At 48.2% G+C, this 25,342-nt stretch overlaps 2 long non-coding RNA genes across 4 annotated transcripts in view; one reads left to right on the forward strand and one right to left on the reverse strand.

Annotated features, from left to right (window-relative positions):
- LOC136793253 (uncharacterized) overlaps window positions 1–25,342 on the reverse strand; it is a 369,507-nt gene that overhangs the window by 22,328 nt on the left and 321,837 nt on the right. The window lies entirely within an intron of this gene.
- LOC136793182 (uncharacterized) lies at window positions 9,010–23,924 on the forward strand. Of its 2 annotated transcripts, none has more exons than XR_010838130.1 (3): window positions 9,010–9,084; window positions 14,012–14,113; window positions 23,786–23,924. It is a non-coding gene; the product is annotated as an uncharacterized lncRNA (long non-coding RNA). The 2 variants fall into 2 exon arrangements; XR_010838129.1 differs by lacking the exon at window positions 23,786–23,924 and adding an exon at window positions 15,786–15,903.

Consider the following 25,342-nt stretch of genomic DNA (forward strand, 5'->3'; position numbering starts at 1 on the left):
GCCACCCAAAAAGTACTTAACGCGGTTGAAATCACTAAGACACTGTTGTCACTCTCCTGTTTTCTTTGTCCTCTCAGACTGATACATTTTATTCCTTGGTTGTCCTTTTAGTGGGGTCTCAAAGAGGAAGGAGATTAAAGGGATGTGGCCAATTGGTTAAATGTCACCTTAGATCCTTTAGACTCACATGGGACACAGAGAGGGGCCAGGTCGCCGCCCAGGAAATACTTTGCTCTCCCCTCCTCCCGCGGATGCTGCCCGGCCCACTCGAGACCCCTCCAGCTGATCACTTCCCATCCTCTCCCTCACTGCGGCTACCATGAGCCCAGGACAGGAAAAGAGGCGACAGAAAGACTGAGTCATGCCTCCCCCTTCCCCACTCCCACAGCCCCAGAAGGAACTGGCCAGAGGCTCCAATTGCATGGAAACCTATAGTCCCACAGGGTCACGCCCCCAGCCCCACTCCATCTCTTCTTCTCTAAGCCTGACACCAAAGACGGGCCAAGTAATAACTCAATAAAATCTCCATGGCCTTGAATGTGATGGATCAGAACTGCATAGTTGAGGGAAAGGTAAGAAAAGCTCCCAGCATCGACACCGAACCAGTTTCTCATGTGAACTACCCTTTTCTTAGTTAGAAGTTTGAAAACCAGTATGTGCCTGTAGAGAGGTTTTCTTATTAGTCATCTTTTGTGAAGTAGGGGCCAATTTACTGCAGATGGGTAGAGGTCAGACAGAGCTCAACTGGTGCGGGTTCATCTTAAGATCATCTCCTCCTGGAGTGGCCCCAGGTTCTTGCCTCAGCCCTGCTGGCCTGGGGGTCCTGGAGCCTGGTCCTGCCTGCTTCCCCTCCAGTGACATCTCAGCCTGATTCTTCAGACCAGGACACAGAAACCCATGCGGGTGGAGGAAGGAGTCATTTGCCCGGCATCGCACAGCTGCAGCAATACTGGCCTTGCTTTGTCCATCTCTGGGGCCAAGTTTTCTTAGTTCCCTCGCTTAGGGAGGAAGTGTGTTTGCCCTCAGAGGTAACTATGTCAGATTTCAGCCCCACTACTTTTTAGCTGTGTGACCTTGGGCAAGTCACTTAACGCTTCTGAACTTTAGTTCCTTCGTTGTAAAATCCACTACCGACTGGATCTGGTAAAACTCACACCAGTGTTTTCAAAATAAACTCCCCAAACCACAGCCTAACTTTGGGCTATTTGAAGGATTAAATGAGATGTCTCACCTTATCTTGGAACAAGGGAAGAGGAAAGAAAAGGAGGGAGAAAACGAAAGAGGGCAGGAAGGAGGGGAGAGGAAAAGAAAGTTGGATCATTCAAAATCATTGTGGAGCACCTAAAATTATGACAGGTCCTGAGGACACAGCAGACACAAGACAGACACTGGTCCTGCCCCTGTGGGGCTTACAGCTCGCGCAGGAGGCAGGCTCTGGGAACTGTGTTTCGTGCTTGAGAAGAGACCTCGTGTCCTATGAGCTGCAGAGTATACGGAAGCGCTTACCATGGGGCCTGGCACATAGTAGGTGCTCAATAAAACTGCACCCCTCCCCCCCACCCATCAATCCTGGACCATCTGAGGCTTCATCACAGGAACCAGGCAGTGCTGCCACCTCCCTATCCGGGACCCCCTTCCTGGTCTCTTTCCTCTCTAATCCTGTGCTGCCCAACGCCCAGGCCAGGCTTTCTGTTGTCACCCACAGGAGCACCATGCTCTCTTCCATCCCCACCTCCACCCCCGTCCCCAGCTGCCTCCTATACGTGCAAGTCCAGCCACAGCACCTCCAGCACCCAAACATCTTTGAATTAAAAACACTTCCTTTTGTTTTCCAGCGACTCTTATCCTCCACTTGGGTTCCCTTGGACACTGTCTTCTAACATTCAGCACTTTTCGTTCTTTTCAGGAGGCCCTCTGTTATCCAGTTCTCAGCAACAAAGTGAACGACGCATCAAGCATCTCTTGTAGCAACAGCAGACCCTGGGGGTGCCCAAAGAATGTCAGAGCAGTGACAGTCACCAGTTTTTCAATTCGCATCCACAGCCATGGAGCTCCAGAGTGACAACAGCTCAGCCTGCTGTCCGGAGGTGAAGTACAAATGTCTTGGCTTGGCTTACGTAGTCCCGCACAGTGTGGCCCACAGAGCTCTAGCCCTGTTATCGCTCTGTGCACCTGTGCTGGCGCGTCACAGCCCCTTCTGCCTGGGACGCCTGCTCCAGCTTTATCTGGAAGACCTCCTGCAGGCTGCCCCATCCGAGCTCCCAGCATGAAGCCGGCTCTCGCCCCATAGCAGCCAAGCCAAAATCTTGTGATTGCTTGGTGGTCCACACCCCTCCCTCATCTGGAAGCTCCCAGAGAGCAGGAGTCCCTGTGTCGTGGTCCTCATTTCATGCCGCAGCGCCCCACCCAGGGTGGGTGCGTAGGGACTGTTGCTAAAGCAGAAGGAACGAGAGGCCTTCACATCGTTCTCGTCATCTCCCTGCCACCGATGAGAAACAGAGGCCCTGGAGGCGACAGGAGTCATACAAGTAGCAAGCGACAGAATTAGGATGAGAAGCTCTGGCCCAAACCCTGTGCTCGTTTATACTCCCCTGGACCCGCGAGCATGGATGGACCATTTTCCGACTATGCCATTCCACACACAGGATGCTGGTGACAGGTCTCAGGTCCTGATGTGTTCGTTCGTTCATTCATTCGTTCACTCACTCACTCATTCACCCAGGAGACATCTTCTGAGGGCCCGCTTTGTACGTGGGCAGTCAGGTGAGAGAGGAGAGCTGACCACGGAGTCAGGGCCTCGAGAGGGAAACAGACACGCAAACCAGCAAGTGGACACAGATGGTCAAGGCTGCTATAATATACAGACCAGTCTCTGCACACGCCCGGTCTGGGGGAGCGGGGAGCTCACTGGGATGCAGTGTGGAATATTGACTGGGCCCGGAAAGATGAAGGTGGAATTTCCCCTGGGCAGGGGCCTGGATAGCATGTCGTGTGTGGTTATAAGGGTGGGCTCTGCCTGGCCCCCAGGCCCAGATCCTCTGTACCCACTGGTGTGACTTCTTCCCCTTTCTTCACCTCCCAGCCTCAGCTCCAAACAGGGATAATAATGATACCTGCTCATAGGCTTGTGTGAAAAATTAAACGTGCTGTATCTCTTAAGGAAAACGAAACAATTGTTTGATGGCATGCTAATAGCTGGTGTGGAGGCTGATGTCTTCAGGGCATGGGGGATGAGGAAAGCCTGCAGAGAGGGGCTGGAAATGGAGCCCGGAGGACCTGGGCCGGGTTTCGCAAGATCCTGTTTACTGGGCTCAGGCCTTGGGACTTAAGCTTTTGCTGTCAGTGGAGGGAAGGGCTTAAGTAATCTTTTGCTTGGGACAGGGATGCGGGCAGATTTGTGGCCGTGCTGAGGGCTCGTGCTAGAGGCTGCAGAGCACAATGACTGGAGCAAGGCAGTCGGACTGGGAAGTTTGAAGGAGTCCAGGAGAGGTGACAGGTGAGGAGGTGGGGTTCTGCCGAAAGAGGGTGAAAAATCAGGGTTTCCGAGCTCTGCTGCTCATTTTCTGTGGGCCCTGGAGCAGGTTACTTCCTGCCTCTGGGCTTCAGTTCTCCCACCTAAAACGTGGGGAAGTTGGCCTAAATCAGTGACTCTTTACCAGGAAATGGGATTCATATTAGGATCACAGGGGAAGCTTTTATCCAGGGACACGTGCTTGAACCTCACTGTGGACCTTTGTATTCCGAGTTCAAGGGAGTTGGAGTATCTCGAAAGGGCTCCCAGATAATCCAATCCCACCTCTTCCCTCTAGCCTGGATGGCTACTGAGACCGTCTCTGGTTTGGCATGAAATGATATTCTGGGTCTCTGAGGGCAGATAGAGCCCTGCCCACAATCTACACCCTAAATAGCCCCTCGTCCATCCAAGGTGGGACTGGCCTTTTGGGTCAGGCCTGTTGTACTGAGGGAGATGCTGGGGAGGTCTCCCTGCCCTTTCTGATGAGGGTAGAGGACAAAGAGCCTAATAGGGCTGACCCCAGTCCCTGAGGCATTTAGATCCCAGCCACCCTAGGAGCCAGGCTCATCTGAAACTTAGAAAGCTCCCAGGAAGCCAGGAACTCAAAGAAGCCCGATAGGCAACACACAGGCTTGGATTCAGAATGTTTCGCAGCCTCAGTTTTGTGGTTCTTGAGCCGTTCGGCCCTGAACCGAAAATATCCACATCGCAAAGTCTCTGTGGGTATATTCGGGGAGCCAGCGTGGATCAGGTGTGTGTCACATCCCCCCAGCGCTCAGGAGGACACTCAAGACAATTGGACCATCTCACGTTACAGGTGAGGAGCTGGAAGCCCGGAAAGGAAAAGCGAGTTGTCACATGGAGACCCCGTGACAGAGCCCTGAAGATAGCCCCACCTGAACTCCCAGATAGGGCTATTTCTCTGTGGTTTTCTGGCTTCATGCTCAGGACCAGAGAGCTGGGCTGTGGTCAGAGAGAGAAGCTGGGCCTGATAGGGGCCCCTAGGATGCTGGAAAGCCCTGCAGCCCACCTGGAGGCCAGGGCACGAGGTCAACTCTGCAGAGGATGGTAGAAGAAAAAAGCCCCAACTTTTCCACCCAACAGAGCAAGGACGCAGGGGCAGGAAGTGGCAACAGTTTGACCCAAAAATATACCCACCAACACCAACAAGGTCACCCGTGATTCAGCTATCACGCCCACATGCTGTTAGGAAACTTCCCTGAGGAGCTCTGTCTCCCTCGGGTAGGAGGTGGACGCCTGGGTCCCATCTCTGCTCACCACCAATTTCCCAGTTCATCTTGGGGCCACAGCCCTGGGAGCCCAGGGGGGCCTGAGCAGGGATGCTCTTCCTTCATGCCCGTTAGCCCTGGCTCTCAGGCTCAGCTTAGAGCTGGCCACCCAAAGAGACACCTCCACTGCCAGGTCTGGCTTCATGGGCTCTGGAGTGAGCTGAACTGGTCACAGAGAGTGCATTTAGCTCAGAACTGGAGCCGGGCCCGGGATGTGCTAACCAGCACAGCCTGCACATCCGGGTCCCCTGGCTTTCACTTCTATCCTCTAGTGTAATAGGAAAAGCACTGGACTTGGGATCCAGACACCTGTATTTTAATCCAGGGCACCGCTTACCAGCACCATCAATTCTGATCGTCTTCCTGAACCTCTGGGTCATTATCTGGTCATTAAACTGGGATCCTGGTGCCTCTGTACTAGGATCGTTGTGAGCACTAAATCTGGAGAAGTGTCAGAAGGCTTGCAGCACAGAGCCCTGCTCATTATCGTGGTTTCTAAGAGTGTTCTGTGTTTCCTCCCTCCCTGCTTGGCTTGTCTGAGGCATCTTTACAGCTGCTCTTAGGAGCTGACTGCAAACCGGCCAGGTCCTCTTTCTCAACTCCCGCTGGCTGGCCCAGCTTTCTCAAGGGTGGGTTAGTTTCAGGAGCCGAGTTCACGTGGGGAGCATCTGAAGTCAGGGCTGCTGCCTGCCAGACCTAGCTGAAGTCTGCAGTCCACGTGTTCCACCAAGCCTGCGGCCCTGACCAGGAGGTTCACATAACTTGCAGGGTCCAGTGCAAAATAAAATGAGGGGTCTTGTTTAAAAGCTAAAAATTTCAAGCATGCAACAGCAGAGTCTACACAAGTCACATGAAGGCTGCCCTGCCCCTCTCAGCCCTCCTGCCATGTTTCTGCTTCACGTTGGACAGGCATCCATTGGTTTTCTCCTTGAAATATCCCACTTTGGGTCTCCTGTGCCCTGGTTTGGAAAATAATTTTCCAAAATCCCACCATTATGGTTTTATCGTTCCAAAGTCCTTGGCATAAAGACATTTCCCAAACAAATCAGAAGGATGCATTTTACTTCCCACAAGCATTGCTGCTTTAAGTGACACATCAACCTCCAAGCCATTCCCCCCACAACTCCTCAGCTTCAGAGTCAAAGAAAGACCAGACCTATCTAAAATGTCAGAGAAGGGATTGTCGAGAAGGGGCAGGAGTGAAAAATAGACAGTGTTGCCTCTGCTGATCTGCGATGCATCTTGCCTCCCCTCTTTCTAGCTGGAACCAATTTCAAACAAAGATTTCTCCCACCACCTGGGCATGATGTGATTCAGTAGGATGGGACATATTGGGCACCCAGTGTATGTTAGTTTAAAGGACTCTGTCACCAACCTCTTCTCCCACCTCCTCCATCCACCTTCAAGAGCTGGGTCTTTTACATCCAAGTGTGGTAAAGCAGGTAGACGGCACTGAGCATCCTCCACCCTCTTGCCCAGGTCTCCCTTGCCCGCAATCACCTCATGAAAAGGGAGAGGAAATGGGTAGCTGGCCTTTCTCCCAGCTCTGCCATTCTTGATCTGTCTATACACGTGTCCTCATTTATGACTTATACTTTCTGCTCTTTCTCCTGCTTAGCTGACCGGAGATTGTGAGCCTCACAGGAGACAATGGCGGGATGCAGCGGGTATTTGGCAAAGCACATGGTTATAGACCTCACCGTCCCTCTACCTCTGCTGTCTCTCACTTGCGTCCCTTCCCAGCCCAACAGCTGGAAGAGTTGGTGCCACTCTCCCCGGTTCCTCCCAACCCATGTGTTCAATATACTGCAAACTGGCCTCTGTCTCTACCACGTCACCAAAACTGCAATGGCCAAAGTCAACGGTGACCTCCTTGTTGCTAAATCCATGGCACCCTTGGCTGTCATCTTGCCTGACATCTCGGCACCCTTGACCCTGTTGACCCTTCCTTCTGGAAACATCCTCTTGCCATGGCTTCTATGACAGGTGGCCCTCATGGTTTTCCTCCCACCACTCTGCTGTTACTTCTGAGACTTGGTTAGAGTCTCCTGGTCCTCTGTTCATCCTTTAATCTTGATGTTCCCCTGGCCCTCCGTGAAATAACAGCAGTTATTAGCTAATATTACGTTGTGCACTTCACGTGTGTTAAGCTACTCTAAGCACTTCATGTGTGTTCAGCTGTCTAGTCTTCCTCATGGTCCTAGAAATAGTTATTATTATTATCACCCATTGTACAGATGAGGAAATCAATGCACAGAGAAGTTGTCCAAGATTACTCAGCTAGTCTCTGGGAAGGTGGGATTCCAATGCAGACAGTCTGGCTTCAATCCTGAACCAGAACTCTGCGTCGCCTCTTGGTAGAGACTCACCCCTGGGGGCTGCCCAACATCTTAGCTTATCCTGCAATCTGCCTCCTAATCTGGCTGCAACCTACACTACCTTTAACGCCATATATACACTCTGTGCCCCTAGACTGGATCACCCTTCTGCCAGACACACCCCGGTCTTTGCACATGCTCCTTTCTTTAAGGGGAATAAACTTCAGCTGTTTTTTCACGTGGTAAGTTCCACTCTTGTTCAAAATCACCTCCTCTGTGAACCCTTCTCTTGTTTCTCCCAATCCTCCCTCTTCCCTGGATCCCAGGCACTGTGCTTTTCCCTCTGTGCTTTTGCATAGACTGCCTTATAATGTAATTTGTCTGTTCCTGAGACTGCCTTCCTGTCTAGACTCTGAGTGCCTGGTTTAACACAGGCATATGATCCTGCTGATGAATGTGTAGGTGAACTAATGAGGTGGCCCACGTCTCAGTGGAACCTGATGCTACTGAACCAAACTTGGGTCCATTCATCCAAATGCAGTAAAGCCAGTCTATTGAAGCTGGGTTGTGGTGAAGGACAGTGCAGCATTTATTGCAAGGCCAAGCAAGGAGTATGGGCGGCTAATGCTCAAAGGCCTGAACTCCCCAATGGCTTTTGGGGAAAGGTTTTCAAAGACAGGGTGAGGGAGAGAGTTGTGAGGTGCTTGATCGGCTCGTAGACATTCTTCTGATTGGTTGCTGGTGACGTAATGGGGAGTCAACATCATCAACCTTCTGGTTCCGACTGGTCTGGGGGCTACATGTACATGGTCACCATGCAGTTAACTCCTTCCATCTGGTGGGGATTTTAGTATGTGTGAAACAACTCAGGAATGTGTGTCAGGTACTGTCATTTATGTTCTTCAGGGAAGAACTAAAGATTCTGTGACTCTACTGTATGGCTGATCTATTGTTTAAATTATTACCTGTTCTCCTGACCCAACTGCTGTCTTTTGTTATACATGTTCACATTCTTCCAATCATTAACTCTTGAGCCACCCTTTTGTGACCAGCTGAGGCCTGGGAGACGAAAGCTTTTCCACAAACAAGAGGCAGGCCAGGACATGGGGAGGTCTGTCCCAGGAAGGCCCCATAGGGTCCTGCTTCATTATCCTGAGACTTTAACCTCATCTACCCTGTGTTTTTACCTAAAATCTAAGCCTTCGCATTCAGAACCACACACGCTCTCATGTGCATACAATGATACACACACACACACACACACATTCCCAGGTTCAGAAGTTCCCTTAGGCAGTCCCAGCCCCCTCAGGCCATTTTCCTAACTGTACAACCTTCCAGGAGTCTGAAAATCCTGCCTTTCCACAATGTCTCATCCCAGCTCTGAGACTGAGTTTTGCATTCTTCCATAATGTTCAGGCCATTTCATGGGGCCTATCAGCTACAGCTTGACTACTGAGTCATGTCCCACATAGACAGGACTGTCTCCAACAATAGTTGGACATGACCTCCTGGTCATGTCCCTTATGTGTTCACAGCTATTTGTGGCTTCCTTGGTCCCTTACACCCATGTGTTCATTTAAGCTTCACAACAAGGTATGGAATGGTTGCTATAAATCCATATATTTTACAAATGAGGAAATCAAGGCGCATAGAAATTAATACTACACACACACACACACACACACACACGCACACAAACGCACACACGCCTCCACCCAAATGCCCCCAGGAAAGGGTTGGGCCCTATGGGTCCAAAGACTGCTTGTGCCATGTTGAAGCAGGTTTATGCCAGGTGAGCATGAGATGGGCCAAGGCCACATAAGAAATGAGTTTTCTCCAAAAGACTGTGTATGGAATTTCTTCCTGACCTCCACATCTCTACTTCCCCAGGGCAAGCCTCTGCCAACATCTCACCTGTGTAAATAAGCAAGCCGGTAAATGGAGTCCAGTTTCACTTATTCAGGTACATCAGTGGAAAGGCAAGCTGAATTTAAGACTGTTATTAAATAAATGTGGTTCTCTTACTTCCAACCATATATAAATCCTTCTAACAGTATTATTGTGTTGAAGGTACTTCGAAGATACACGTTAATGGAGAGTTTATCAGGATTTGTAATTAGCACAGCAACTGAGAGCACTTTAAAGTAGTTGGAAACAGGGTAACTCACTAAAGAGAATCAACCACTCAAAACCACAACTGCAGTATACATTTACATGCCAGCAATTTGCTTGCTAATTAGAAATGCATAAATTCAAGCAGCTACTGTAAATCTTACTCTTGATGAAGTATTTGACATCCCTCTCTGCAAAAACTACTCATTAACTAAGTCAACAGATATTTAAAGGGTGCCTACTATGTGCCAATCACTCTCCCATGTGCTGGGAAACAAGATACACAAGGCACTTGCCTTGTAGAGCTAACCCCCTGGGAGAGACATAATTTTTCAGTTAATTATATAAACAAGATAAGTTCGAGTAGGATAAATCAATGAAGACATATAACAATGGGATATGACCAGAGGGGAGATTAACGAGTTGGCATTTGAGCTGAGACCTGGAGGGGTAGAATATTCTAGGCAGAGAGAATGGTGAGTGCAAAGGCCTAATGTGGTATCTTAACACTACCCTCTGAATAAGACCCAAGACAAAGATTTAAAGAAAGTAATCTATTTGGGAGGTGCAGGAAAGATGAGTAAGGGAACTGGAGAGCAAAACAAGGACTTAATAAAGAACCTGTTATCAGGCCAGCTCCTTTGTGAGTCATGGGGCTGGCCACCCAGGGACACTTTGGGAAACAGTGTAGAGCACACAGCTGAGACACAGCTGAGTTATCTCACCTAGGAGCAAGAGAGTTGGGGTATTTATACTCCACTTCCTGTCTCTCACTAGTGAGGCCTGCTCCCTGGCACTTCTGTCCTGTCCTGCTCATGGACAGAGTGACCTTCCATGGCTGAAGGCAGCTTACGTGCACTGAGGCGGAAGGCCTAGCTAAACCATGTGAGCTGGCTACCGGCAGTATCTGCTACATGCAGAGACCAGCCTGGAATATTCCAGAAAGAAAGTCAGTGAGAGTGGCAGGGGGTGGGGCGCAATGGTAGGAAGGGAAGTCTGAGAGGAAGGCAGGGACCAGCTCAGGTGAAGCCTGAGAGGCCATGATGAGTCTGAATTTTATTCTAAGTGCTTTGGGAAGACAGCTGAGAAATTCAGAGATAAGAACTGACTTTTTTTTTTTTTTAAAAAAAGAAGATTCCTCTCTCAGTTGTATGGGAAACAGGTGTTTTGGAGAGCAAGAGAGAATGTAGGAGGATCCGTCAGGAGGCACTGGCTGAAGTCCAGGTGGGAGATGAGGCTGGCTTTGGCTCCTGGGGGTGGAGTGGTGTGGGCACTGGTGCAAAGTGGATGGACCCCAGTGTGTCAGAGCGGAGCAGAACTGATGGATGGGTTAGATGTGGGGGAGAGTAAAAGAGGATGAAGCCTTTGCTTGAGCATGTCAGTACTGAGGTAGGAGGATTACGAGAGGAGCAGGCTGGGTTGCATCACTCAGGAATTGTGTAACTCGGGTCAGTCACTTCTCCAATCTGGTCCTCAGTTTTCTCATTTGGGAAATAAGGAAGTAGAACGAACTGACTTCTAAGGATGCTTTTAACTCTAATAGTCTATGACTTAAATAAAAACAATCATATATACATACACACACACATTTATATAAATGTATAACTGAATCACTTTGCTGTACACTTGAAACTAACACAACATTATACATCAACTATATTTCAATTAAAAACAAAATAAAATATAAAAGAGCAATCAAGGGACTTCCCCGGTGGGCCAGTAGTTAAGAATCCATCTTCCAATGCAGGGAACGCAGGTTCAATCCCTGGACGGGGAACTAAGATCCCACATGCCACAGGGCAGCTAAGCCCATGTATCGCAACTACTGAGCCCACGCATTCTGGAGCCCATGCGACACAACTAGAGAGAAGCCCGTGCGCTGCAATGAAGAGCCCATACACCACAACGAAAGATCCCTCATGCCACAGTGAAGATCCCGCATGCTGCAACTAAGACCTGACACAGCCAAATAAAATAAATAAATAAATAATTTTTTAAAAAAGCAATCAAAACAATCTCTCTTTTTAAAAGTTCTAGCTCTTCTTGATAATGCCACAAACCCATTGAAACACCACTTCAAACAAAAGCTAGAACCTTGACAATAACCTGCTTCTAATCGTATTTTCCCTCTCTACTATTTTTCCTGACTCCTTCAACGCAAGGTAACCAACTTCCCAAATTCCCTTGCTTATTGTAATCTGTGTGTTTCTAAAGTATATATATTTTTACTTTATAAAAAGAGTATCATAGTGTTTATAATTGTAGGGACTTACTTTTTGGCCAGTAGTATTCTATTAATATATATCCATATTACAGACTGTGCCAATGCAGTTCATTTTGTTTTAACTGCTGTATAATATTCCATCGGTTAAGTGTGCTCTTATTTATTCATCCACTCTCTCTTGATGGGCCTTTGAGGTTTTTCCCAGATTTTCACCATTGTAAACAGTGCAGCTATGAACATCTTTCTTCTACTACGTCCATACGAACAAGTGTAATTGCTGGTTTAGGATAGTCACTGTTATGAGTACAGTTTCAATCATTTTCTAAAGTAGCTGCCTGAAGATACCAGCCATGTGTAAGAGATCATGGAGATCCACGTTCTCTCCAACACTTGATATTGTCAGAGTTTCCCATTTTGCTAGTCAAATTACTTTGAATTGAGACTCTTTCTTGTCTGGATTTGCATTGCCCTGAACAGTCATGAGGTTAAACATTTCTTCGCTTGTCCATCACATCAATCATTAAGTGTGTCCTCTTCTGTGAAATATCTGTTCCTGTCTATCATCATTTTTCTTCTAGGTGTCTGTGTTTTTCTTATCAATATCATCAGTCTGCTTCTTGCCTGTAAAGTCTGGGGTTCGAGACCGATTTATGTCCTGAAGAGTCAGTCTTATTTAATCCAGACCAGCAGCACTTTTGGGGATGGAACTCTCAAAAACTTTTTGTGAAAGGTCAGTAGCCAATTCAAGTGTCAGGGGCCACAACATGAGCTTTGAGACATGCCTCTCTGTCCTTCTCTAGATATAACTCCAAGTATTTGGACACTAGCAGGATTAATGAGATTCCATTTCTTTTCTAAGAAGTGATGTTGTCCAACTGGCAGGATTCCCTGGGACTATCTAAATCTCCTCAGAGGTCTTAACAAAGGGAGTAACAGTCATGTTCTCGATTTGGTCTTGACCCCAGGTCATGCCTTTGTTTTGATATTGCCCCCTAAAGCTAGTTCCTATTTTGACAGTATTTTGCAGGCTGCAGAGGTTGACATAACAGATGATTGCACCCTTCTGTCATGCAAACCCTACAATTTCTACACTTTCTATGGTCTCTTTCAATTCTGCTTGCAAATGAGCCAGTCCTATCTGCTGTCACCTCTTTCTTGCATCTGATGAAATGTACTTAGTAACAAGTAACTCACACCGACAACATCCTGTCTCAAAACTTCTTCTCCCGCCATAAATTCAGTAGGTATAGTTTCTGCCTTGCAAATGATCACATGTGACAGTTTTTCCAAATGTTTCACTATCACAGTACATAGCTTTTTGCTAGTTTTCCAGCCCCCTATAGTAGTTACTTCCCTGCCTGCCACTCAGCTCCAAAGCCAAAACCACACATTTCATTCTTTGGGTAGCACAGCGCCCCACTGCCAGGTACTAGTTTCCATATTGGTCAGCTTTCGCTACCGTAACAAGGCCCCTCCTCATCCCCCAAGTCGCTGGCTTGTAACAAGAAACGTTCCTTTTTGCTCTCAAGTCTGCAGCTCAGTTGCATCTCTGCTCCAACCTGTGGGTCAGCTCCTTGCCCCACGCCTTCCCACTCCTGGGTTCAGGCTAAAGGAACAGCTCTTGTTTAGGATATGTCATTCTCCTGGCAGAGGATCCGGGAAAAAGAAACTTGCAGTGCTTTTAAAGCTTCTGCTAAGCTATGACACATGTCCTATCTGCTCACATTCTGTTGGCTCAAGGAAGTTACATGGCCAAGCCCAAAGCCAGTGATGTAGGGCAATATATTCTGAATCATTTTAAACAAGAATAAGAGTCTCTCACAGATATCAAGGAGCTCTTGATACATTCTTATATAATCCTTTGTTAGGATGTAGATTGCCATATAGTCTACGATTTGTAGCTTATTTTCTTTTTTCTTTCTCTCTTTCTTTATTTGGCTGCGCCGGTCTTAGTTGCAGCGTGCAGGATCTAGTTCCCTGACCAGGCATTGAACCCAGGCCCCCTGCACTGGGAGCACGGAGTCTGAACTACTGAACCACCAGGGAAGTACTTGTAGCTTATTTTCAAGTTGTCTTTTTAAGAAAGAAAACTCTTAATTTTAATACAGAAAAATGTATCATTCTTTTCTTTTAGAGTCAACCGTTTTGTATCTTGTTTAAGAAATCTTTCCCTTCTCCAAAGTTCAAAAGATAGGTGTTCTATTAAAATTTTCAGGGGCGTATTTTTAACATTTAACCACGTGCAGTTGATTTTTGCATATGGTGTAATGTAAGGATCCAATTCAATCTTTTCTTCCATATGGACTGCCATTTTTCCAGGCCTAATTTTTGAATTGATGTGACATACAAGCCATATCACATACCATAGCATCATACATACGTGGTTCTGTTTATGGACTTTCTTTTCATTGGTCACCTTGTTTATCACTGCATTGACCATAATGAGTCATGGTATCTGGTTAAGTAAGGCCCCCCTCTCTTTTGTTGTTGTTTTTTTTTGGTTTCAACCAGAAGCTTTCTGGCTATTTTCACCCTTTTACTCTTTTATGTCAAGCTTGGAGCCATTTCATCAAGTCCCAGGAAAATCTCTGTTGGGTACCAGTCTGTGCTCTTTACACGTGCCAGCTCATTGAACCCTCACCACTACCTGATGAAGGTGGGTGTTATTTTCCCCATCGTACAGCTGAGATGTACAGAGATGCATGGCTGGCACACAGCTGCAAAGCAGTAGCTCTTCTGCAGGCTCCCAGCACGCAGCTCACCCAGGCAGCGCAGTGGATACACTGATGAGCCTGAGACCACAAAGCCTGGGTCATCTGCAGAGTCACCAGCAGTGCACGCTGTCACTTTGCTGAGCATCCCTGGTGACAGCAGAAACCAAGCAGGTTTCTAAGTTGACCATCTAAGTCAGTTCATTCTCATTGACTGAAAAACAAAACAAAAAAACAAACAGGAAACTGACCCCTGCAGATAGTTCATATTGAAGAAGAAGGCAGGCTGGCAGTGGGTCTCCATAATAGAGGAGAGGATGCGTGTGTGTGTGTGTGTGTGTGTGTGTGTGTGTGTGTGTGTGTGTATTGGTATTCACATCAGAGCAAATGACTAGTATCTGGATTGTCACATCAATTCCATATTTCAGTTCTTGAAAGAGAAGGAGGTAATCTTATTACCAAGAAGATTAAATGACTTTCCAAGTCACTCAAGTTCTCTATCCTCTTAGTTCATGGGAGTAATATTGAAGGCACTTCATCTGCAAGGTTATTTTGAGCAAAATACATGTAGAGCAAGTGGCCCTCCATACTGGGTCACCAGGCTTCAACATCACTTGGCAGCTTGTTAGAAATGCTAATTCCTGGGCCCCACTCCAGTCCTACTGAGTCTTATCCCAGGGTGGGAGGCCCAGTAACCCCTGTATCAACAAGAAACCCCCTCCAGGTGATTCTGGTACTCCTGAAGTTTGAGGACCACTGGTGTAGGGCATCCACCACAGCACCCAAAGCGGTCAATTTTCAATGAATGCAAAAAGTTTGGTCAAAGGTCACAGAGCTAGTTTATGCAAAGGCTGGGCCTTACTTGGTCTCTGGTCCTACTGAATAACTTTTTTCACCAACTGGAGTCTTATCAAGAACTGCAAGATCAGATATTGGTATTAAATAGATCACCGGAAAATATTCAAGTTTAGGGCTTGGAAGAATAACAGAGGTGAGCCTTAGGCCTGTGAAGCACCATGGACAATTCTTAGCTTGTCATTTAAGACTCTCGTAGCTTGAGGCTGGGAGGCTGACCAAGTCCAATGTACACATGGCATTCTCAGAGATGCACGTGTCTGTGTACACAGCCCCTCGAACCTAGGAGTTGCTAAGGGTCCATTATCCGCGAGTGGGTTAAATCTTTACTGCAATTGTCAGGCTGGCTTACTTTGGGATTTTTATATTACAGGTAGATTTGGGAACCGAAATCTTTATTATAACAACATTAAAGTAAACAAACAAAAAACCAAATCAATAATAGTCATACTCTCTCAAAGAACTGTTCGTTTCTCACTTTCCATTGTTTAGCTCTTTGTAGACAAATCTTCCTCTCATTCCATCCACGGCGAACTCCCAGTTTTGTGCCCTTCTTTTTCACTGACTTTATCGTAAATATTTTCCGTGATGTTCCCTAGTCTTCATAATTGTTATTGTGATGTGGCCGGAAAAGAGTCCCTCAAACTGAGATGACGGGATTTAATTGTAGATATGTATCTGGCTACCACTATTTCCTAAGTAACAGTGTTGTGGCTACTTCTCTATAAGTGAAATTTTCTTCTTGTTGATGTTTTTCTTTAGATTAACTTCCTGGAAGTGGAATTACAGGAAAAGAGAGTATAAACACATCTGACTATTGGAGCGATAAGAAAGATGTTTCCAAAAAAAAGTAACCATGTCTTTGTTAGTGGCAATGTATAAAGACACTTGTTTTATAAAAAGCAGTCCTCAGCATTGGGTGTCATTATTCCACTCCCCTCCTACTTTTTTTTTTTGCCAGTTTAGTGAGCATGTAAGTTTAACCTGTTATGGTTGCAATTTTCCTTTTTGTAAATCCTATATCCCTTCTTCTTTCCAAAGACATCTGGTCAAACGGGCTTCAAAGAGAATTCATTTCAATTAGGGTGTACGTGTATGTGTGTGCATGCTGTGTAGCTATGGTTCTTTGTATCTGGATACACATGAGTCCGAGTATCTGACCGTCTCTGTGTGTGTATCCGCTTCCATGTTTATGCCTCAAAGAACAGACGTGTTGTGGAGTGTATATGTCCGCGGTTCTGCTGCGGACACCTGGTCTCTGAGCGTGTATTCCTTAGAGTATGCTCATGTGTATGTGTGAATAAATTGTAGCGTGGAATTGCGGAGGAGATATAAGGAATGAAATCAAACACAGACCACTTGTGGCTTGACACAGTTCTTTCATCTGCACCTTCCTGCCTAGCTCTGCTAACATAGGGAACCAATTCATGAATTCCAAATAACAGTGAAATGTTTAGAAGAGTTGGGACGATTTGGAAAAAAGTGGACAGATCCTACAAGCCTCTAGTTTTCATGCAGAAAATAAATAAAGCTTCAGTGGGCTGGGACTTTGAAAACCATTGATCAAATCAGTGATACTGGGCAGTGATACATACCACCACTACCAACCCCCGCCCATGCGTCTGTGCTCTGTTCTCTGAGTCTAAAATGAAGATCGAACAAAGGATGCTTGTGAAAGTTAAATAAGATGATGCTCATAGAAGGTGCTCAGAAGACGTGGTCCCCTGTAAGAAAAGGAGTGGAGGGGATCCAAGTCCCAGGCCTAGGACCCCAGTCTCTTCTCAGACTCTGAAATAGACAATGACGATTCCTAATTGTAAGTGTTGCCAAAGGCCTTTCCAAAATACCTTAACCAGAGCTAAAAATCTTACACGTCGTTGCTAAATACATGTAGTTTGGAGGTTGACCAAACTCTTCAAACCATGGGGCTTATGATGAAAAGATAGTCAAAGGTCCTCATGGGATAAAGGGAGCTGGAAATCACTGACACAAATCTGTAGATTTCAAACTTCTAAAAGAAAACCACAATAGAACCACCCACCCCCCCAACCCTGTCAACACACACACACACTTTTATCCAAACAACTTTTACAGGGAACCCCAAGCTATGAAACAGATGGGGGCGTGGGAAGAGGCAGAGGATGGGTGGGCCTGCCTACTCCTCTCTGGAATCTGGCGAGGGGCTCCCGGGGCATGTCCACACACCCTGGAGCCCCCCGGCTGAAATCCATGCATCTAGATGACCCCAGAGTCCCGGCGAGCACTGCCACTTCCTAAGGCTAAACCGCAGTTTCCAAGCAGTAATAGACGGGTCGGCTAATGTTTTCTGAGAGCTTCCTATACTCCAGGTTCTGTGCTTAGCTCCTGACACATGCTACCTTAGTTTGGCCTCGCAAGTTCTCCAGGAGGAAGACCCTAGTAGTACTGTTAGGGTCCCCGTTCTCAGCTGAGGAAGATAAGGCCCGATGCAAGGATACTGGGCATCATAAGAAAAGTGTCCAAGTTCATGCAGCTTGAACATCATGGAGCCAAGAAGCAAACCTAGATAGTCTGGGTCTTGAAGCTATGTTCTCAACCCAGCCTGTAAAGCCTCCCAGTTTTGAGGGTTAAGTAGCATCTTTGTGACATAAAGTTCCCAATTCCCCATCAATTGACATTGTAACCCCATTTTTAGTTTTGGGGTGTTTTTTTGTTTGTTTGCTTGTTTTGTTTTCTTTTGCTTTGCTTTTAAGAAGAGGTATGGGAGTGACCCCCAATTCTCCTCAATCTCTTATCTAAAACCCTCTGTGATCAGGACAAAAGAGTAGAGCTCAGAGTTACTGTCTAACTTGAGGATCAAGCCATTGACTTTGACAGCAACCATGGCTGCTGGAAAGATTGTTACTGCAAGTAGTTTTTGATGACAGGACAAGGTGGGGACGGAAACAGAGAGTAGCATCTGATACTTCTCAGGGCTTTAAAACCTGCCTTACTGGACTTCCCTGCTGGCGAAGTGGTTAAGAATCCACCTGCCAATGCAGGGGACACGGGTTCGAGCCCTGGTCCGGGAAGATCCCACATTCCACAGAGCAACGAAGCCCGTGCGCCACAACTACTGAGCCTGCGCCCTAGAGCCCGCGAGCCACAACTACTGAGCCCACGTGCTGCAACTACTGAAGCCCAGGTGCCTAGAGCCCATGCTCTGCAACAAGAGAAACCACTGCAATAAGAAGCCCACTCAACACAACGAAGTGTAGCCCCCTCTCACATGCAGCAATGAAGACCCAACGCAGCCAAAAATCAATCAATCAATCAATAAAATTTTTTTTAAAATGGAATGTTTAAAAAAAAAAAAAACCTGCCTTATTTACCAAGCATAACACTCCAGTGAAGTAGACAGGTTTATCCCCATTTCATGATGGCAAAACTGAAGCTCAGAGAAAACCTGCTGGAGATACCCTAGGTCAGAAGCGTCAGAGCCTGGATTTGAACCAGCACTCTCTGACCTTCCATCACTCTACACGAGACCTTGGGGAGAGTGGGTCCTTGCTCTTCTTCAGAGCCTTCCTCAAAGCCTTCCTTCTTTGCCTGCTTCCACCATAGCCCTTGTCACCAGCCATGCCAATACTTGTGGCCACTTCTGTCTCTTTTACTACCCAGAGAGCCTTGGTGGCAGAGTGTGGGTACACACGGGGCCCTCTGTGAAGGTCTGCTAGGGAAAGAACAGCCCAGTCCAAGTAACCCAGACCTCCGAGGAGATGAGAACCACCCCTCCACGAAGGAAGGATCTTAGATTGCAGGAAAGCACCACTGGACTCCAAGCACTGGGAACCCCTCTGGCCCCTGGAAATTCACACTTCCTCCCTCCCACACGTGGTGGCCTTCTTTGGTCCCTGGGAAATCCCAGGGCAACTTTTGACTTCTAAATGGGTGCCCAGGAGCCAAATTTTCCCCCAAAGTTGAGTGTGTCACGGGGTATTCAAATTCTCGCAGCTAGAAGGACTCTTGTCCGTCTTTCCCTCTGCTTCAGGACCAAGTATCGCACAGGACAGTGTGTTTAAGAACCTGGGATCTGGAGTCCGCCAGACATAGGTTTGAGTCATGGCTCTGCCTAGTTATGCGATTTGGGGTAAATTCCTTAACCTGCCTGAGCCTCCAAGAGGAAACAGTTAGTAACTAATCGTGACCCACACAGTGACGTTCTGAGTGTCAAATAAGATAATGCACAGAAAATGCTTTGCACAGCGTCTGGTTCAGAGCAGGTACTCGGAAGGAGTAGGGGCTTGAAATTGAGCCCTGCCCTCTCTCAGAGGCTCTGAGCTGGAGCGGCTCCCCTGGGGGGCCGGGGGGGGATGGGGACAGGAAGGGAAGCCCAATGCTGAGTCAGCGGGAGCTGCGGAGGGGACAGTGACTCAGACAGATGTTCCCACTCAAAGAACCTGCCCCAATATTAACCACAGGAAGCAGATAGGAGTTCAGGCAGTAGGGCCTTTCCATGGTAGAAACCCACGGGCAGTGTGCTAGGGAGGTGGAAAGGGGACGCCAGGGTGGGCAGGGAGGGGAGAAGATTGAACTCCAGGCTGTAAGACAGAGAGGGAGACACAGGGCAGAGTCTCTCCCACAGCCCCTCGGAGCGAGGTCCAGGAAGATGGAAAGGGCAAGCTGCCTGGGACCAGGAAGAAGCCGGCTCCAAGTTCAGTAGAACACCCTCTTTCCTGTAATCTAAGATCCTTCCTTCGTGGCCTGAGGCGAACCTTAGCTGAAGCCTAGAAAGAGAAGAAAGGAACTCAGGTTGACTGAGCCCCTACCCTGCCCCCAGGGCCAGAACTTTATAGTGAGCTTTATCTCTAGATGTCTCTCTTGCCGTCCACACAACCCAACACTGCAGGGCAGCACCCCCTTTGCATATCTAGGGGCCCAGGTGAGAGAGACGGCACCAGCTAGACGTGGCAAAGCGGGGCTCCAAACCCAGACCTATATAGCTCTCTCAAACCTGTGCTTTTCCTTTCAGGAAGGCAGCACCATTCTTAAGCACTGAAGCTGTCGGTCCTGGGTTCAAGTTGACACTTCTGTCAACTACTAGGTACGTTAACCCGGATCAGTCACTCATCTCTCTGGGCCTCAGTTTCCCTGGCTATAAACCAAAGAGAGTAGTGGTACCCACTGCGTAGGGTGCGGTGAGGATTGTAGGAGCTCAAGCCAAGCCTGGCACAGAGTCAGTGCTCCATTTATGTCAACTGTGGAGCTTGTGTTCTTCTCCGATAAAGCCCCTCCCCGGGAGAGGGCAAGAAAGCACGGCTGCTCCCACCCCATGTAGGCTGCAAAGGAGAGAGCCCTGGGCTTGGGGGCTAAGGACGTGATTTCAGAGCCCAGCCCTACACGTTACGTGGGGTGTTACCTTGGACAAGTCACTAGACGTCTCTGAACTTCAGTGTCCTCACCTCTAGAATGAGGATAGTGAGACTACCCCCTGTGCAGGGTAATGGTGTCCCGCCTTGTAGGTGACAGCCCCTAGCACGGTTCAGAGGCGAGCAGAGACCAGGAGGCAGGGACTGGAATTTCCCTGTGGTGGAGACTGATGATGAGCTGTGCACAGCCAGAAAGAGAGGGGAAGGGGCGTGGAGGAAGGTTCTGATGCCCAAAAAGATCCAAACCCTACTGCCAAACCAAGGTGGGCATTTCCTAGCCACGGAGAGAGATTATGATATGCACGGAGCAAAGATGGATGGGACCATTACAGGACTGGGGTTTTACCCTTTTCTGTCACCTTCTGCTGAAGGTGGCCACCAAGAAGCTTACTGCCCCCAGAGACCTTCCCGCTGTGCAACCCAGGGAAAGTTGCTCACCCACTCTGTTCCTTGTCTTTTTGGTGTCTGCGCTAGGAGACTGATGTTCACAAAGCTCCTGAGTGGGAGGGGTGACAATGAGGACGAATAAACTACTGGAAAGGCCAGGGATAGAAGACCTCAGCAAAGAGCCCCTCCCGGCCCCGCGCCAGGGCATTCAGAGGTATCTCCCTTCCTTCGGTCCCTGGCTGGGAGATGGGGGCCTGAGGACGTCACAGGAAGGTGTGGCGGAGGAGGACCAAGCCACAGAGACCAAAATTAGCAACAAGTTGAGGCAGAGAAACCGTGTGTGGGTGCAGCTCCGAGGGAGGCAAAAGTCCAGCAGGGGGAGGTGGGTGTGGACTGCTGTCCCTCAGGCCCTGCTCCCTTCCAGCTCCCACGTGGTCAAAGTGGAGCCAGCATGGGCTGGGGCTGGTGGGGGGGTGGAGTAGGGCATGACAGATCCGGGATAATATTCCAGCTGTGTCTGTGTGAGATCGTCTATTTGACAAAGGTGTACTGAATACTCTTTATACCCAAGGCACTATGCTAGAAGCTAGACAGGGGTATGACAGGAAGAAGCCCAAGGGGCCTGACCTCAGAGAACTTCAAGGAGAAGAGAGAGGCAAGGCAAAAGCTGACGGTGGTCCAAGGGCGAGGCCAATGAAATGCCACGAGGAGCTCAGGGGACAGAGCTGGGAAGGGAGAGAGATCCAGGTCAACCACCTGAGCCAGAGCTATGAGCATCACAGTTGGGAAGGACCTTAGATGTTTTCCGATTCAAACGTCTCATTTTCCAGATTAGGAAACTGAGACCCGGGGAAAGGGAATAGATGCCAGCTGAGGACCTAGGTATCCTGACTCCTCAGGCCCATCCCCAGCACAGCCACAGTTCCATTTACACCCCTGACGAAGGCTGACAGGTGATATAGCAAACGGAGCTCAGGTAGCCCAGGACAAACCCACTGTCCGAACCGTAAGAACTCAACCATGGCCTTCAGTGTCAGGTAAGATTCAATTCAGCTGCACAAAGAAACCCAAAACATTCCGAGCTTTTTGCACACTCGTTTTTAATCTGTCAGCTGAAAGTCTGGAGGCCTGAGGTCCAGGCTATAAGAGAGCTCTGCTCCACAAGGTTGCCAGGGACCCTGGCTCCCTCCAGCACCCTCTTTCCATCCCTAAGTTACGGCCTTGGTCCTACAGCCTCGAGTGAGGGCACCTGCACTCCAGGCAGCAGGAAGTGAGGGAGAAGAGGGGCCAGACCTTGCCTTTTAACACGGGTTCCTGGAGGCTGTCACATGACACATCACTTTACAGCCTCCAGTGGGAGGCTGGAAAATAATTTTTATTCTGGGTGGCCATAAGCCCAGCTAAAAGTTCTGTTACAGGGCTTCCCTGGTGGCGCAGTGGTTGAGAATCCGCCTGCCGATGCAGGAGACACGGGTTCGTGCCCTGGTCCGGGAAGATCCCACATGCCGCGGAGCAACTAAGCCCGTGAGCCATGGCCGCTGGGCCTGCGCATCCGGAGCCTGTGCTCCGCAATGGGAGAGGCCACAACAGAAAAAAAAGTTCTGTTACAATGGAAAAAGGGAAAAATGGATACTTGCCTTTGGTTTTCACTCCTAAGTTCATTGTCTGGGCCGTGCACCTTCAGCCTCTCCTTCCCCAGGTCCCAAACACCCTGGATGGAGCCCTCCCTCGTTGCCTTGCCTCATCAGCAGCTCGGGGTATAATCACCCTCCCTCCCCCAGCCCCACTCCCGCGTCTTCCCCAGCTCAGCTGCTGTCGCCTGCTTCTCTGGTGAGCCAGGGGGCCACGTGGAGGCGTGCAAAGGCAATGCTGATGGACTAGGAGGCCCGGCATCCGAGTTCTAATTCTGACTTAGCTCATCACTTATTCTACCATCTTCTTCTAATTATACCCCCTCTCTGGACCAAGAGAGAGAGTGCATTTCAGATCCAGAGGAGGACAAAATGAAAATTAAAGGGAAAACACCACCCAATTTACCCTACCGAGAATCCTGTCCATAGACCCAAAGATGTGTGTATCATCTTTTGAACACTCGGGAAAGCTTTGATAACGGCAAAGGACTGGAAACAATTCTTTACTTGGGAGCTGGTTAAGCACGTGTACCTCTACACAAGAGAATGTTCTGGAACTTATAAGAAAGCTGAGACCACTTTATGTGTGCTTATATGAAACAATAACCAAAAATACAGTACGTACTAAGAGCCAGAGACAAAATAGCATGCATAGCAGGAAACCATCTGTGTGAAATCATAGGCGCTCAGAGTTACATACTCGCTTGTCTGTGTGTAAAATTCCTCTGCAAGGATACTCCAGAAGCTGTCTCTAAGGAGAGGAACTCATGACTGGAGAAGACAAAGAGAGGCTTACTTTTTACCCTAAGGGCTCCTTACATTTTATACCACGAAGCATCTACTGTAAGAGATAAGAAAGAGGAAGGAAACATTTCATGATAAGTATTTAATCTTGGGCTCAGAGAGTTTTTTTCTCTAGACCTTAACTTTTAGAAAAGGTGAGAACACCTGATGAAGCAGCTGAGGCCCCACCGGCTGCCCTCAAATCCACCAGAATCCGTGACCCTCCTCCCTTTTGATGCGGCCCTTGTGAGGAAGAGACTCCAGATGCTGAGGAGGAGGACAGAACCTGAGAAGGAGGCTCTGGGTCTTGTCAAGCTGTGCTCTTTCTCCCAGAGGTGCACCTTTCTGCTCCTCTTATGGAGGGAAGAAGATTGGTCAGGATGCACATATCCCAAGAGATAGAAATCGCTAAACTGAACTTGCTAAAACCGCCCAACTAGTTTAATGGCTCATATAACCCAGGGAAAGAATTGGATTTGGGGACACTGGATCAGGAGCCTCCCCTGCTGTCAGAACTCTCCATCCAGCCCATCTAAGTTTTTTCTAATGCGGTCTTGATTCTTTCCTCCATCAGGTAATATCCTTCCAACCACAGTGACGTAACCACCAGCAGCTCTGGGCTCACAGCCAATAGCTCAGCTACCTGGAAAAAAGGGATCGCTTTCCCCCACATCCTGACAGAAAACCCCCAGGGCGTGGAGGCCTGGTGACAGTCATCGACCTAGCAAGAGCCACAGGTCCACGTGTGCACTAATCAGCTCACAGAGAGAACCATGGCCCTCCATCATTCCCAGCTCAAGTATCACCTCCTCTGAGAAGCCTCCCCAGATCCTTCCATCAAGCTCTCATTGCACGAGTATCTCTCTTTTACAGCACTCATCTGAGCTCTGCTTCTGCATGTTTGTGCAATTATTCAGTTAGTATATGTCTCCCCCACTAAATAGAAGCTCCACAAGGGTAAGAACTGCTATAGTTTTGCCATCGCTGTATCCATAGCACTTGGCACATGGACTGGCACATAGTGGCAGGTAGTGGAAATAGTGGGTTCCAAAGCAGAACAATAAGAAACTGAAAGGTAAGGCTATCCAGGGGAGAAGAATTCCAGGTGGAAAAATTAGCCAGTGCAAAGGTCCTGAGGCAGAAACATGTCTAGAAGAACAACAAGGAGTCAGCGTGCCCGGAGTGGGCGAGAGGGAGAAGTTCAGTGTTAAGTCTAGGGAAGAAACAGCAACCAGATCTCTGCAGAGACTGGGAAGCCATTGCAAGAACTTTGACTTTAACGCAGAGTAAGTCATAGGTTTTAAGCAAAGAATTGACATGATCTAAATTGTGTTTTGTTTTTGTTTTTTTGCAGTGCGCCGGCCTCTCACTGTTGTGGCCTCCCCCGTTGCGGAGCACAGGCTCCGGACGCGCAGCCTCCGCGGCACGTGGGATCTTCCCGGACCGGGGCACGAACCCGTGTCCCCTGCATCGGCAGGCGGATTCTCAACCACTGCGCCACCAGGGAAGCCCGAGTCAAATGCTTTTGAGAGTTCAAGGAGAATAACTGACAATAGCTTCATCATTGGTCCCTGGGGACACTGACAAGCCTTATTACAACGAATTCAAGAGAGGATGGAAGAAAAGAATTGAAGACAGTGAGTATAGACAACTATTTACAGAGCTTACTTTTCTCTTAATACCTGAAAGGGCTGCTGTATTTGAGGACTGGAAAAGGACGGGGAATAGAAGATTTGTAATCATACTACGTAGAGCGAAATTCAGACACAACTTCCAATCCTCCTTGCTAACAGTTAGTGAACCCCTTAGCTAGGAAAAGAATTTCTGTGTGTAGAGCCTACCTGGATCCCTATTCTGTATCACCCAGGACCTGCTTAACTTGACCAAACTGCTCTGATTCCACACCAGTCTGAGCTGGGAAGGTCACTTCCATGTATCAACATGTTTAATATTAATTATAGAGATTTATCAGTCTCTCAGTGTGCAATTGTTCAAAGTTCTGACTTTAAGCAGAGTTCTTATTCATTATTTTCTCAAGAGAGTTGCTATCTCCAGTAGCCTTGCAAAACATCTGCAACAACTACCTGGAAAGACTTCTCTGTGTGGCCGCACTGTAGTTCCCTCTGGGAGC

The sequence above is a fragment of the Kogia breviceps genome, chromosome 19 (genome assembly GCF_026419965.1).
Source record: "Kogia breviceps isolate mKogBre1 chromosome 19, mKogBre1 haplotype 1, whole genome shotgun sequence".
In the NCBI taxonomy this organism is placed as follows: Eukaryota; Metazoa; Chordata; class Mammalia; order Artiodactyla; family Physeteridae; genus Kogia; species Kogia breviceps.